Below are 16,874 nucleotides of genomic sequence, written 5' to 3' on the forward strand. Positions count from 1 at the left end.
ATAGGCAAGCATGAGTGAGATAAAAGTTCCTCTGTCATGCAAAGCCTGAAGACCAAGCAATTTGTGCCCGCTGGCCAGTGAAGCATACGCAAAGCAATTTTTGTCAAAATTTTTTAAACTTTCTCAATTTTATAGGAGTTAGATTCATAGAAAGGATTCCATATTATTGAGCAATATTCAAGACCACTTCTGACCAAGGATATATAAAGTGCCTTCAACGCCATAGGGTCCTTAAAGTCACTGGTGTTACGTCTACTGAACCCAACCATTGCAACAAATTTTGAAACAATGAGGTCAATGTGACTAGAAAAAGAGAGTTTGGAGTCAAAAATTACACCCAAGTCTTTACTCTCTTTACAACGATTAAGAGATTTAGCATTTAGTTTGTAGATAAAGTATGTGGCAGTTGTCTTTATGGAATAAGACACAACACAGTATTTGTATGAATTTAAAAATAAATGATTGTCTGCGCACCATCCGGCAAAAGAGTCCTGATCAGAGCCGTTAGAAATAGTTTGACAAATAAATGGTATTTTTTTGTGAAATATATAGTTTTAGTGTTATATTTCAATCATTAAATGGAAGGAGTGATGGAGAAACATATTGAGTAAAAAGTGCTAAGTCAAGAGAAAAAATTAGTTTTGAGTGCGGAAATTGTGCTAAGTCATAAAATAGCTGCTGGGTTGGCATACATGATTTTTATTTATCTTTTTCAAAGCTTCCATACTCAAAAGCATTGCAATTAAGGTATCCTCATTCACAGTTTTGAAAAAAACAAGGTTATTTCAAAAGTTATTAATTTTTTTCGTCGCCTGTAAAATTCGTAAAAGTTGACAAACAAACTCACGAGTAGTTTATAGGAGATATTTATGCGTGCAAATACAATTTTTTTGTTTAAGTGTTTCTGAGTTTAACGATTGGTTATCATACCAATGAAACTACAATTTGAAGAAACCACGAAACAAGCACTGTTAACACAACAACAACAACCAAGAAACCAGCCAGCTTCTTTGTCATTAACAGTTTGTTTCCCTACTTTTTTCATAACTTTGCTTTTTTTTAAACTTTTATCAAATAAATTTTTTGGTCTATACTTTTGTTTTTTAATTTTTATTTACTTTTTTATTATTAATTTTTTATAACTTTATTATTCCGTGAGTGGACTGTTTTTATTATTTTTTACAATTTTTTGTTATCTTAAATTATTTTTTAAATATTTAAAAAAAAATTTTAACTATCATTTTAATTATTTTTATTATTTTTTATGTATTATATTATTATATTTTTATAATATTTTTTAATTTTTTATTTTATAATATTTTTATATTATTTTTTTTTATATTCATTTTTAATAGTTTTCTACTATTTTATTATTATTATTGATTCTACTTTTATTGATTCTACTGTTTTATTTTTATTCTTATTATTTTCATATTATTTTTTATATTTTGTTTTATTTTTTTTTTATTTTTATACTCAGTTGAGCAGAGCTCACAGAGTATATTAACTTTGATTGGATAACGGTTGGTTGTACATGTATAAAGGAATCGAGATAGATATAGACTTCCATATATCAAAATCATCAGTATCGAAAAAAAAAAATTGATTGAGCCATGTCCGTCCGTCCGTCCGTCTGTCCGTTAACACGATAACTTGAGTAAGTTTTGAGGTATCTTGATGAAATTTGGTATGTAGATTCCTGGGCACTCATCTCAGATCGCTATTTAAAATGAACGATATCGGAATATAACCACGCCCACTTCCGATATCGAAAATTTCGAAAAACCGAAAAAATGCGATAATTCATTGCCAAAGGCGGATAAAGCGATGAAACTTGGCAGATGGGTTGACGTTATGACGCAGAATAGAAAATTAGTAAGATTTTGGACAATGGGCGTGGCACCACCCACTTTTACAAGAAGGTAATTTAAAAGTTCTGCAAGCTGTAATTTGGCAGTCGTGAAGATATCACGATGAAATTTGGCAGGAACGTTACTACTATTACTATATATGTGCTAAATAAAAATTAGCAAAATCGGATGAAGAACACGCCCACTTTTAAAGAAACATTTTTTTAAAAGTCAAATTTTAACAAAAAATTTAATATCTTTACTGTATACAAGTAAATTAAGTCAAAATTCAACTCCAGTAATGATATGATGCAACAAAATACAAAAATAAAAGAAAATTTCAAAATGGGCGTGGCTCCGCCCATTTTCATTTAGATTGTCTAAAATACTTTTAATGCCAAAAGTCGAACAAAAATTTACCAATCCTTCTTAAATTTGGTAGGGGCATAGATTCTATGACGGTAACTGTTTTCTGTGAAAATGGGCAAAATCGGTGGAAGCCACGCCCAGTTTTTATACACAGTCCACGGTCTGTCCTTCCGCTGGGCCGTTAACACGATAACTTGAGCAAAAACCGATATATCTTTACTAAACTTAGTCCACGTACTTATCTGAACTCACTTTATCTTGGTATAAAAAATGGCCGAAATCCGACTATAACCACGCCCACTTTATCGATATCGAAAATTACGAAAAATGAAAAAATGCCATAATTCTATACCAAATACGAAAAAAGGGATGAAACATGGTAATTGGATAGGTTTATTGACGCAAGATATAACTTTAGAAAAAACTTTGTAAAATGGGTGTGACATCTACCATACTAAGTAGAAGAAAATAAAAAAGTTCTACAAGGCGAAATCAACAGCCCTTGGAATCTTGGCAGGAATACTGTTCGTGGTATTGCATATATAAATAAATTAGCAGTACCCGACAGATGATTTTCTGGATCACCTTGGTCCACATTTTGATCAATATCGCGAAAACGCCTTCACATATACATCTAAGGGCCACTCGCTTTTAAAACCCTCATTAATACCTTTAATTTTATATCCATATCGCACAAACACATTCTAGAGTCACTCCTGGCCCACCCTAATGGCCATATCTCGAAAAGGCGTCCACCTATAGACCTAATGCCCACTCCCTCTTAAAATGCTCAGTAACACCTTTCGTTTGATACCCATATCGTACAAACATTCTACAGTCACCCCTGACCCACCCTAATGGCGATATCTCGAAAAGGCGTCCACCTATAGACCTAATGCCCACTCCCTCTTAAAATGCTCAGTAACACCTTTCATTTGACTCCCATATCGTACAAACACATTCTAGAGTCAGCCCTGGTCCACCTTTATGGCGATATCTCGAAACGGCGTCCATCTATGGAACTAAGGATCACTCCCTTTTAAAATACTCATTAACACCTTTCATTTGATACCCATATCGTACAAACATATTCTAAAGTCGCCCCTGGTCCACCTTTATGGCGATTTCTCGAAAAGGCGTTCACCTATAGAACTAAAGCCCATTCCCTTTTAAAATACTCATTACCACCTTTCATTTGATACCCATATCGTACAAACACATTCTAGAGTCACCCCTGGCCCACCTTAATGGCGATATCTCGAAAAGGCGTCCACCGTTAGACCTAAGGCCCACTCCCTCTGAAAATGCTCAGTAACACCTTTCATTTGATACCCATATCGTACAAACAAATTCTAGAGTCAGCCCTGGTCCACCTTTATGGCGATATCCCTAATTGGCGCCCATCCATAGAACTATGGCCTACTATCTCTTAAAATACTCTTTATTACCTTCCATTTGATACACATGTCATACAACCACATTCCAGGGTTACCCTAGGTTCATTTTCCTACATGGTGATTTTCCTTATTTTGTCTCCATAGCTCTAGGGTTACCCTAGGTTCATTTTCCTACATGGTGATTTTCCTTATTTTGTCTCCATAGCTCTCAACTGGTATGTAATGTTCGGTTACACCCGAACTTAGCCTTCCTTACTTGTTTTCAATATAACTGAACATTTTTAAAATTGTCATGCTTAATGCTCTTGAGCAAGTTGTTTTAACTATTCTCACGCTAATTATCTTCATAAAATGTTTTCAACCAATTTTTTAAACTAAGCTTTTATAAAAAGTGTTGGAATATCCAAGTAGTTCGACTACGCTCAGTACCAAACACCCTTTGTAACGAAATGTAACAAAAAACAATATGTAACTGTATACTCTTTTCTCTCATAATAACTTTAATATGAAACATTGCTCCTTAATATTCTTTGCAGTCCTTTGTTAACCGTATACCGGAACGCATCGCTTTTTCTATATATGTGCTCAAATAAAACTTTACTTTAACGGCGCTTAGCTGGAATCCACCGTGTTATAATTTCTTATAGGTTATGGGCCCAGCCCACAAGTGCATTAAAGTATTTTAGTCGGACTTAAGTAATTAATTTAAAACGAAAAGTTTTCCTATTTACGCGAGCGGTGATATTAATCAAAAAAAAAAAAAAATTGAAATGGCTGGTGTCGTGCGGATCGAGCCGCTAAACGCAGATAATTATGACACGTGGCGACTACAAATGCGGGCAATCCTCGTCAAAAACGACATGTGGTCATACGTTGACGGTAGCAAGGAATGTCCCACTGAGGCTGCAGAAGCAGCAGTGTGGAAAAAAAATGACCAAAAAGCGTGCGCTGATATTACGCTAGCCATGAGTGCCAGTGAGTTAGGATTGATTTCCGAATGCGAAAACGCGCGGAAAATGTGGGTAAAATTAGAATCAACGTATCAGTCAAAGGGACCTGCGCGAAAAGCCACGCTCTTGAAGAAAGTTGCGTTGGCACGTATGAAAGAAAGTGATTTGGTTAGAGACCATTTAAATGACTACTTTGATGCTGTTGCTAAATTAAAACAAATCGGAGTTGAAATCGGTGATGAACTTTTAGCTATATTGCTCCTTTATAGTTTACCGGATTCTTACGAAACGTTTCGGTGCGCTTTAGAAACACGTGATGAACTACCAAAACCCCACATACTTCGCGTTAAGATTCTGGAAGAGTCGGAGTCCAGAAAAGCTAAAGATGAGAGAAGTGAAAACGACGTGCTTTATGCCAAAACCCGGCAAAATAAAACGACCGGTTATAAAAGCAACAATACCCAGCATAGTGCATCGAAAAATCGCAATATTGTTTGTTATAAGTGCGGGAAAGGCGGTCACATCGCGAGAGAGTGCATCAAAGGTAGATCACAAAATGCACAAAAGAAAGGAAGAAAAATGCCGCGAAAAACAAACTGCTTCGTTAAACGTCACCGAATCCGTATTCTTGTGTCCAAATGGAAAGAAAAAAATGGTGCCTAGACAGTGGTTGCACATCGCACATGAGTTCCAACAAAAACAAGTTCCTCGCGATGTCTGAAGTGAATCAAGTGCTCAATTTAGCAAACGAAAATTCAACAGTTATAAACGGTATCGGTGATGTGAGAATGACAATGGACAAAAAAGAAATAACGCTTAAAGATGTACTTTATGTGTCGGATCTGCGCACTAATTTACTATCGGTATCGAAAATAACCGATAACGGCTATGAAGTGCATTTTCGGCAAAACGATGCGTTGGTAATCGATAAAAATAAAAATGTGTTGTTCTCAGCTGAACGTGATGAAAACTTATATTTTGTGAAAAATGTGGCCGAAAGTACAGCTTTCTTGGCAAAACCAAAAAACGACGTCGATTTGTGGCACAGCCGATTGGGCCACTTAAATGAACATGATTTAAAAAATATGGCTAAACGGCGTTTAACAGCACCGTACACACCCCAACAAAATGGGTTGGCAGAACGCAAAAACTGTACGCTAGTCGACATGGCGAGATGTATGATGAAACAAGCTGGTGTTCCGCCATCGTTTTGGGCGGAGGCCATTAACAGCTTGCTACATACGAAACAGGTGTATAACAAAGTCGACCGGAGAAATTCCATATAAGACTTGGACAGATAAAATACCGACAGTTATTCATATGAAAGTTTTCGGTTCGAAAGCATATGTTCTAAATAAAGAAAAATCAAAGAGTAAATTCGATTCTCGAGCTGAACAGTGCGTGTTTGTAGGTTACTCCTCAGAATCTAAAGCTTACCGTTTGTGGTCGAAAGAACATAGAAAAATAATAATCAGTCGTGACGTTAAATTTGTAAATGAACCCGGTTTCGACAATAATTATGAAGAATTTTTTGAGAAAGAAAAAGAAAATCTAATTGAAATCGAACTGAGAAAGAACGAAAACAAAGAAAATATTAGTAATGAGAATCGTTGTGACAGTGACTCAGGTGTAAAAGAACCAAAACGCGGTAAAGGCCGACCAAAGCTATTGCGATTAGGGCTGCGCGGTAGACCTAAGAAAATTTATAATTTCGCCTCTTCCGGCGAAAGCGACACAGAAGAAGATGAATTCGAGGAATGTGAGGTGGCCTGCCTCGGCGTAGACCCTTCGAGTCTCCGTGAAGCACTGATTACGGAAAACACTGCTGCGTGGAAAACAGCAATCGAAGACGAATACTTGGCGCAAATATTCAACAAAACTTGGGATATCGTCCAGCGTCCTTCCCAAAGAAAAGTTGTCAGTAATCGTCTTGTACTCCAAACGAAAAATGATGGGAGAAAGAAAGCGCGCCTAGTAGCAAAGGGTTTCGCCCAGCGACAAGGGGAAGACTTCCAAGATACTTATTCACCAGTAGCACGTTTATTGTCAATCCGTCTACTAACAGCTTTATCAGCGGAAATGGATTTGGAAATTCACCAGATGGATGTAGTTACTGCCTACCTCAATAGCGAACTCGATGAAAGTGTATTCAAGGAAGTGCCAGAAATGCTCGTAGAAACATTAACCAAACTTGAATCCGGCTACCCGTTGGGTAGTAAGAATATTACGTATATCACTCAAGATGTCAAAGATACAACCAAAAAATGGCTCGCAGGCCTGCAGAAGTACTCAGATCCAGTTTGCCTCCTAAAGAAGGCGATATATGGTTTGCGTCAATCCGGTTTGATGTGGTACAACAAGTTAACCGAGAAATTACATACTATGGGTTTGAAGGCAACAAAACAAGATCCATGCCTATTTATTAAGCGCGAGGGTATGCAAATTTTAATGATCACGGTATATGTAGATGATATATTACTCGCTTCAAATGATAAGGTGTGGCTTAATGAAGTGAAAAGAGAGTTGGGCAAATCATTAGAAATGAAAGACATTGGTCCCGTCAAACGGTGTATTGGTATAGATTTTAAGCAAAACTTAAATTCGCACAATGTATTTTTATCTCAAAAAACCTATACTGAAACAATTCTAGAACGCTTTAACATGAGCCAGAGCAAGCCTTCGTGTACTCCAATGGAAATCAATTGCAAATTAACAAAGCCGGAGAAAGCCAACGAAGAGGTCATGGTAAAGTACCCGTTTCAAAAGCTGATAGGTGCTTTAATGTATCTAGCTGTAACAACGAGGCCTGACATAGCATATGCTGTTAATTACATGAGTCAGTTCAATACAAATTACAACGACGAACACTGGAAGGCGGCGAAACGAATCCTTCGATATTTAAACGGTACTAAAGATTACGGCTTACTTTATGAGAAAAACAGCAAAGAAATATACGGTGTCGTTGATGCTGACTGGGGAGCAAACCTTGCTGATAGAAGATCGTATACGGGATATGCTTTTGTATTGGCGGGTGCGGCAATCAGCTGGGAAGCGCGAAAACAGCGCACAGTCGCATTATCTTCGACGGAAGCTGAATATATGGCTATCTCCGAAGCAACAAAAGAAGCGCTATATATTCAGGGCATTTTAAATGACCTAGGCGTGCCAAGCCAACAAATTTTACTTGTGAATGATAGTCAAAGCGCGCAAAAACTTATCAAGTGCATAGGCTATCGTTCGCGAACAAAACACGTCGACGTGCGTCACCATTTCGTCAAAGAATGCTATCAATGTGGTAAAATCGGTCTGGAATACCTACAAACAGAAGATATGCCAGCAGACGTGTTAACTACAGGCTTAAGTGCCGTGAAGCATCGCCAATGCGTTACAGCCCTGGGCATTCTATCGATGTAATGTAGTCTCACGACATGGAGGGGAGGTGTTGGAATATCCAAGTAGTTCGACTACGCTCAGTACCAAACACCCTTTATAACGAAATGTAACAAACAACAATATGTAACTGTATACTCTTTTCTCTCATTATAACTTTAATATGAAACATTGCTCTTTAATATTCTTTGCAGTCCTTTGTTAACCGTATACCGGAACGCATCGCTTTTTCTATATATGTGCTCAAATAAAACTTTACTTTAACGGCGCTTAGCTGGAATCCACCGTGTTATAATTTCTTTCTTCTTTCTTTCTTCTTTCTTTCTTCTTTCTTACACAATAGAGGTGGACGGTTGGCGCAAGGGTGCGCAAATGGCGGACGAGGCGATACATGTGTACACCGATGGTTCCAAAATAGTGGAAGGAGTAGGGTCTGCGGTATACTGCGCTGATCCGGAATTAAGCAGATCCTACAGGCTGCCGGATTACTGTAGTGTTTTCCAAGCGGAAATATTAGCCGTAACCAAAGCAGTAGAAACCCTGGAAGAGAATAGCTTAAGCTGCAACCGTGTTAACTTTTATATTGACAGTCAAGCAGCAATTAAGGCAATAATCTCGCATAGCACAGCATCTAAATGCGTGTTAGAGTGTAAGCAGTCTCTGGAGAGAATCGGGACAGGGAGAAGCATACATCTATATTGGGTCCCAGGGCATATGGGAATAGATGGGAATGAAAAAGCGGACGAATTAGCTAAAAAAGGCGAAGGGATGCTTGCTCCGTAGACGTCCCAATTAGATTGGGCGAGATTAAGCGAAGGCGAGAGGTGCACATGATCGACCAAGCAGAAAAGCCGCGGGGCTGTAAAGTGTCGAAGATTATGTGTAGGTCTTACAACCTTAGACTAACACAGTTGCTTCTATCATTAAAAAGAGAGGACTGTAGACTCATGACGGGTATTCTGACTGGACACTGCCTTCTGGCGTCACATGCCTTTAAATTAGGCTTGGTCAGTGATAGCAGGTGTAGGAAGTGCGGGTTGGAGGAGGAAACGATCGAGCACGTTCTGTGCTCGTGCCCTGCACTTGCCAGGCTAAGACTCCAGCTATTAGGAGTGATACAGCTGACAGATCTAGAAGCAGCAAGTGGCTTAAGTCCTAGGAAGCTTCTAGTATTTGCCAAGAGGACGGAGTTATTTTATAACATAGGTCCTGGTTTTTGATAGGGTTTTTCAGTTTGGTCGTTAAAACAAACTTCTGGTAACACTACGGACTCAATCAGTCTATGTGAGGTCCTCATGGACCGGCCAGTTCAACCTACCAACCTACCTACTAGTCATTTCTTTGTGCGCGCATTTTATTTATTTATTTAATTCATTCAGTCTAAAAGTACATGCTTTGTTTTTGTTGTTGTTGTATTGACGATAAAGACACTCCCCGAAGGCTTCGGTAACAAAGCACTATTAAGGTACTAGCCCGATCATCTGGGGAACGATTTATATGACCACATTAAACCTTCTAGGCCATCCCGCGCTCCCCACCCCCTAGTTCCATGGGGAACTTGGGGTCGCCAGTGCCTCGGCTGTCAATGAACCAAGATTCGCCACGGTTAGGTGAGGTTGACAATTAGGTTGGAGAAGCCATATATTGCGCTGGCAACCCCTTGAGAGGGTTGCTAACACAACCCCTTGAAATTGGATTTACCCAATTGAGACATGCCTTTGGTGTATGATAAATGCTTTGCGCTGACTATAATCTACTTCAATTCTTACATGTCGATAACTACATGCTTTCTTACAGACTAGTTAAAAATAGAAAACAATTCAAGCTTAAACTTGTATAAGCTGTTATTAAAATTAATAACACTACTGAATCGATTTGCTAGATGTATAGTCCTAGTTATAGGTTCATTCATAGCATAATTCGTGTTATGAGTTATTTCGATAAATAATCTATTATGCCGAAGATCACGCAGTGGAATATATGGAATGAACAAATTAGATAAATCAGAGCAATTCGTGCTAAAGTTTATTACATTATAGGCAAGCATGAGTGAGATAAAAGTTCCTCTGTCATGCAAAGCCTGAAGACCAAGCAATTTGTGCCCGCTGGCCAGTGAAGCATACGCAAAGCAATTTTTGTCAAAATTTTTTAAACTTTCTCAATTTTATAGGAGTTAGATTCATATAAAGGATTCCATATTATTGAGCAATATTCAAGACCACTTCTGACCAAGGATATATAAAGTGCCTTCAACGCCATAGGGTCCTTAAAGTCACTGGTGTTACGTCTACTGAACCCAACCATTGCAACAAATTTTGAAACAATGAGGTCAATGTGACTAGAAAAAGAGAGTTTGGAGTCAAAAATTACACCCAAGTCTTTACTCTCTTTACAACGATTAAGAGATTTAGCATTTAGTTTGTAGATAAAGTATGTGGCAGTTGTCTTTATGGAATAAGACACAACACAGTATTTGTTTGAATTTAAAAATAAATGATTGTCTGCGCACCATCCGGCAAAAGAGTCCTGATCAGAGCCGTTAGAAATAGTTTGACAAATAAATGGTATTTTTTTGTGAAATATATAGTTTTAGTGTTATATTTCAATCATTAAATGGAAGGAGTGATGGAGAAACATATTGAGTAAAAAGTGCTAAGTCAAGAGAAAAAATTAGTTTTGAGTGCGGAAATTGTGCTAAGTCATAAAATAGCTGCTGGGTTGGCATACATGATTTTTATTTATCTTTTTCAAAGCTTCCATACTCAAAAGCATTGCAATTAAGGTATCCTCATTCACAGTTTTGAAAAAAGAAGGTTATTTCAAAAGTTATTAATTTTTTTCGTCGCCTGTAAAATTCGTAAAAGTTGACAAACAAACTCACGAGTAGTTTATAGGAGATATGTATGCGTGCAAATACAATTTTTTTGTTTAAGTGTTTCTGAGTTTAACGATTGGTTATCATACCAAGTACAAACACATTCTAGAGTCAGCCCTGGTCCACCTTTATGGCGATATCTCGAAACGGCGTCCATCTATGGAACTAAGGATCACTCCCTTTTAAAATACTCATTAACACCTTTCATTTGATACCCATATCGTACAAACATATTCTAAAGTCGCCCCTGGTCCACCTTTATGGCGATTTCTCGAAAAGGCGTTCACCTATAGAACTAAAGCCCATTCCCTTTTAAAATACTCATTACCACCTTTCATTTGATACCCATATCGTAAAAACACATTCTAGAGTCATCCCTGGCCCACCTTAATGGCGATATCTCGAAAAGGCGTCCACCGTTAGACCTAAGGCCCACTCCCTCTGAAAATGCTCAGTAACACCTTTCATTTGATACCCATATCGTACAAACAAATTCTAGAGCCAGCCCTGGTCCACCTTTATGGCGATATCCCTAAATGGCGCCCATCCATAGAACTATGGCCTACTATCTCTTAAAATACTCTTTAATACCTTCCATTTGATACACATGTCATACAACCACATTCCAGGGTTACCCTAGGTTCATTTTCCTACATGGTGATTTTCCTTATTTTGTCTCCATAGCTCTAGGGTTACCCTAGGTTCATTTTCCTACATGGAGATTTTCCTTATTTTGTCTCAATAGCTCTCAACTGGTATGTAATGTTCGGTTACACCCGAACTTAGCCTTCCTTACTTGTTTTCAATATAACTGAACATTTTTAAAATTGTCATGCTTAATGCTCTTGAGCAAGTTGTTTTAACTATTCTCACGCTAATTATCTTCATAAAATGTTTTCAACCAATTTTTTAAACTAAGCTTTTATAAAAAGGAACACAAATTTTTTTCGTACTATTTTAGGTACTATTTGCGCATTTTTGTAGCAAGTGATTGGTACTGAATGCATGACTTCACACACCAAAAATGTGAAATTACCTGAGTGCACTCATTGATTTCAGTATATTTATTTCTGCAGTCTGATTTAGCATTCTTTTCAATTGCATGCGAAGCTGAATGAAATCCTTATTTCTCTGCATGATTGCAGAATTAAAAAAATTAAAGCATAATTCTCTAATGCTCTAATTTCAAAAAGCAAATTATTTCATTCTTCATCTGCTCTGCTACACATACATCTGTTTGAATATTCCATAAACGTAACGAATGATCTTTGCTTCCTGATAGTAACATTTGAGGCCATTTGGGATGAAAGTTAAGTTCGTTGACTGCATGCCCATACCCAATATAATGTTACGTGCAAATATGTTTTGAAGGGTTGAAAACACGTATCACGCCACGATAGCCGGCCGCAGCAAGTATGGGATCCCCATTTTCAGGATCAAAAGACCAAGCACAAGTGTAAAAGTTTTCATCGGGCTGAGAAAGGGAAGGCAATTGATTAGTTGTTTGTGTAGGGCTATGTAAAAGATCTAACTAAATTTACGTATTTAATTCTTCACATAGCTTATATAATTTTTTTGCCTGCAGTTTTTGAGAAAATGTTAGGTACTTACATCTGAATCAGCATAACACTGCAATAGTTCTATGCCATTTACATTTGCAACGCCATCAGTGCTTTGGCGCCGCCTCGGACACTGGTAAATGGTTATACGATCCTTCCCAACAGAGGAGAAAACTGCTTGCTCCCTGCAAAGATGATGATTAAATTGTGCACCAAATATTGGTTGTCCATGATCTTCACGTAGATGGTATCTAAGGCCCAGCCAGCATTTTTTGAAAATTTTGTTCAAAAAATATTTAAATATCATACCCTAAGATGATTAAAAACGTTCAAATTTTAAAGCATTTTCTGTTCGAAAATTTACGTAACGTCAGGAGAAAAATGTACCATAAATATGATTATTCTTGAATAATAATTTATGATTCATATTTCGAAACGCTTTTTATTCATATTTGATATCATTGTAAAATTGAGCTTTAATTGTTTTAGAGTAATATTTGACTGCTTTTCACAGTCATTTTCTGATCATATTCGTGAACATATTTCAATCGCTTTGGTTGAGATTTTTGAATCATTTTTGAATGCGATTATGATGCATTTATTCTTCATATCTCATTCAAAATAAGATACTACATAATACTTTTATTTCATCAGGGGAAGAAAGCATGCGGAAGTGAGCTATTTAAACCACAGGTCACTCGCAAACAAACTTGATCGATATACACCTGCGACTACAACATCCAATATCAGCTATGATCGCCAACATCTTAAAACACGATACGGTACGGGATGTTGAAGACATATCCAGGTACATATGTCAAGAGAGTTTCACTTACCTGGTCAAATAGCTCACAACTTTTATATTGTCAAACTATTATGTATTTTCTGGGAAGCCGAAGGTGGAGAAATGGTTGGGGAAATCTTCGGGCACGAGCAGCATTTGCATTGTATTGTCTTCAAGAATGTCTTAATAATAAAAATTTTATATACATATTTTTTCTGAACTTCATGATTGAAAAAATGTGTTTATGTGAAAAAAAAATAAGATTTTCAATAAAAAGTAAAATTTTTACAAGTATAAAACTCATTATTCAGTCAACAAATATAGTCAGAAAAGATTCAGAAAGGTAAATTAAAAATGATTATACATTTTTGATCACCTAAAGTAAACCCCTTTGATTCAAATATGATTCCAAAATGTGATTGAAAAAGTATATTCAGTTTTTGATCATCAAAGGTAAGCATATTTGATTATTTTTTTGTTGGTTTTTATGAAATATTAAAATTTAATCATCAAAGGTTTTGTGTATGTATATTTACTAAGTTTATTTAATATGAGTGAATATGAACATTTCGATATAAAATGTGTTGAGTTAATACTAAAGAACAAAAAAGAATAAGTAAAAACAGAGTTGCCAAAATGATAGTAAATTAATTCAGTGTGTGGCGTTACCACTTCGTTTCATACATAACATTTTTCCTTCCTCTGCAGGAGTTAAGGTGAGAATGGAACTCTCGGTTTCCTTTGTCTGGTCGACCGCCGAGGGGCTGCCGGCGTCTCGCTTAGTTCCGGATCTCTTTCCGGTGTCGCCTGCCGTGCTGGTGTTGAATGCGATGGTGGTGTATCGTCCTGTATTATTGTAGTGTTGGGAGTACAGAACCCTTTCAAATCTTCTTCTGATCCCAATGATATATTTTGTGGTGATTCTATGGGTGTTTCGACTTCTTCGTGGTTTTCTACTATACCCGATGCAGCTGTGCCGTTCTCTTTAGGTGCAACCCTCGTTTCATGATGATTCACTTCCGGTGTTGCTTTACCGGGCCCCGCGTGTGACTTCCGTATTTGGTCTACATGTCTTTTTATCATTTTCCCATTGAATTGTATTTGATAGTGAAGATCCCCTAGACGTGTATTGTTCCTTTGAGCCACTTAGAAATTCGCGGGTTACCCGACAGGAAGTATACGTTTTGATTTACCTTGAACTCTCTTCCCTTTTTATTGAGATGCATGTATTGTTTTTCCTCTACTTTCCTCGAGATTTCCTCTGGTCGAATCAAGTCCAATCGTGTTCGTAGCTGCAGCCCCATAAACAATAGTGCTGGCGAGGTGCCTGTTGTCGAATGTGGTGCATTTTTGTACTGTCTCAAGAATTCGTTTATGTTTTCCTGCAAAGAACTATTCGTGGTACCCATTGCTTTCAATGCATTCTTGACCGTCTGTACGCTTCGCTCTGCTTGTCCGTTAGTTGCCGGGTGATACGGTGCTGAGTATTTGTGATATTTAACACCGACTGTAGTCAGAAAGTTGTTAAATTCCGCGGACGTGAAATTTGTTCCATTATCAGATACAACCGTTTGAGGAACGCCATAAGCCACAAATACGTCGTCCAGCAAAGTAATTGTCGCGGCCGCCGTAATTGATTTAGTGATTTTCACCTCTAACCACTTCCTATACGCATCCGAGATTATCAGTAGCATTGCTCCTTCGAACGGCCCCGCATAGTCAATATGAATGCGTTCCCACGGTCCCTTGGGATACTCCCAATGATGATCGCCACTTTTCCCGGGTTTGTTTGCCTGTTTTGCACATGATTCGCATTTGTTCGCCATGTTCTCGATATCCTTGTCAATGCCCGGCCAGTATATGAATGAGCGGGCGATTCCTTTCATCTTGACAATCCCTAGGTGTGATGTGTGTAAATTGTCAAGCAGTTTGGCTCTGTACTTTGGTGGAATAACGACGCGATGCTCGAACATCAAACATCCTGATAATAGCTTGTAACTCACTTCTGGGGACTTGTATCCTGTTCTCTTCAAGCATTGACCTGTTTCCAGCAGTTTAATTATTTTACCCAGTCGCTCGTCTTTTCTGGATTCGTTTGCAATTTTGTCGGATCTTAATGGTAATTGGTTGATTTGGCGAATCACAAAGTTGTCGAACTCGTCGTATTCGTCTGGATTATCCGTATATGCCTGCCGCACATGTCCCACCTGTACTGGTTGCTGTCGTAGAGGGTGGGCCCGTGAAAGATAGTCGGCGTTAGCGTTTGCCTTTGAATTTTTATACACCACTTCGAAATCAAATCTACTCAGAAAGTCTGCGTAATTAGCCATTCTGCTAATGCAAAGTACTGGTAGAGACTTGTCTGGTTGTAAAATTTGTGACAACGGTTTATGATCTGTGATTAGCGTGAAATGACGCGCGTACAAATATTTGAAAAATTTCTGAACTGCCCATACTATTGCCAGTGCCTCTTTGTCCATCTGTGGGTATCGCTGTTCTGCAGTATTCAGTGTTCGACTTGCGTATGCAATGGGTCGTTCAGTTCCGTTCTCTAAGCGATGTGATAGCACCGCTCCCAACCCTGTTTGACTCGCGTCCGTCGCTAGTAGAACCGGTAGTGCCGGGTTGTAGGGTATCAAGACTTGTGAAGAAACCAGCGCCTGTTTTAGATACTCAAAGGCTGAATTTGCCTCTTTGGACCAGGGAAATTTTTCGCTTTTCAGCATATCGCGCAATGGTCGCGCTCTCGTCGCCAGGTCTGGGATAAATGCACTATAGTAAGTAGCTTTTCCTAAAAACAGCTGTAGCTCCTGCACATTCGTTGGTTTGGGGCTATTCAGTACAGCTTCAATGTGTTTGTCAGATTTATGCACCCGCTGTGCGTCGATGCGATGGCCTAAAAACTCCACTGATGGAGTAGCAAAAACACACTTTGACTTATTTAAGCGTAGACCATTGCATTTGATGCGATTTAGCATTGTCCCCAAAACCCTCAGCAGCTCTTCAAAATTTTCCGCGAACACCAAGATGTCATCAAAGAAATTTAAAACGTTTGGCACTCCTTGCAGGAGCGTCTCCATTTTTCTTTGCCAAATAGCTGGAATATTTGCTGCCCCATATACCGCACGAGTCGGTCGTACTAGTCCGTGTGTAGCTGTGTTTAATGTGAAAACATGTGCGAAATCATCGTCGATCGTAAGGTGTGTATATGCGTCGGTTATATCCAAGTGACAAAATATCGCCGCTTTTTTCATTTTATTGAACAAGTCTTCCGCTTTAGGAATCGGATGTTCGTCAATAATCATTTTTGGATTAACCGTTGGCTTGTAATTGCCAGTGATGCGAATATCCATTTTTTTCGCGACTACATGTGTTGCTGAAGCCCATTCCGAATGCTCTACTCTCACGTAAAAGCCAGACTGGATTTTGCGATCTATTTCCTTGGTATACGCCTCTCTCAATGCCATTGGTATTTCGCGTGCTCGTGCGAACACTGGTGTGGCTCCCGCCTTCAGCTTCACTTTTGCAGGCGGCCCTCTCAACTTACCCGCTGTCGTGTCAAAGACTTCTTCGTAACTTGCAAGGAGATGTTGCAGCCGTTCTCGTTGGTTTTCTGAAAGTTTTGGCGCGGTTGAACTTATAGAGTTAATTTGCCTGGCTGACGAAAATAGCTCCGAAAAGTTAATTTCACGTGCGAATT

General features: G+C 38.3%; 1 pseudogene; it reads right to left on the reverse strand.

The window, feature by feature from the left end:
• Positions 1–16,874, reverse strand: part of LOC137241857 (polycomb protein esc-like) — a 41,063-nt pseudogene that overhangs the window by 21,707 nt on the left and 2,482 nt on the right.

Source organism: Eurosta solidaginis, chromosome 2 (genome assembly GCF_040869045.1).
Source record: "Eurosta solidaginis isolate ZX-2024a chromosome 2, ASM4086904v1, whole genome shotgun sequence".
Lineage (NCBI taxonomy): Eukaryota > Metazoa > Arthropoda > Insecta > Diptera > Tephritidae > Eurosta > Eurosta solidaginis.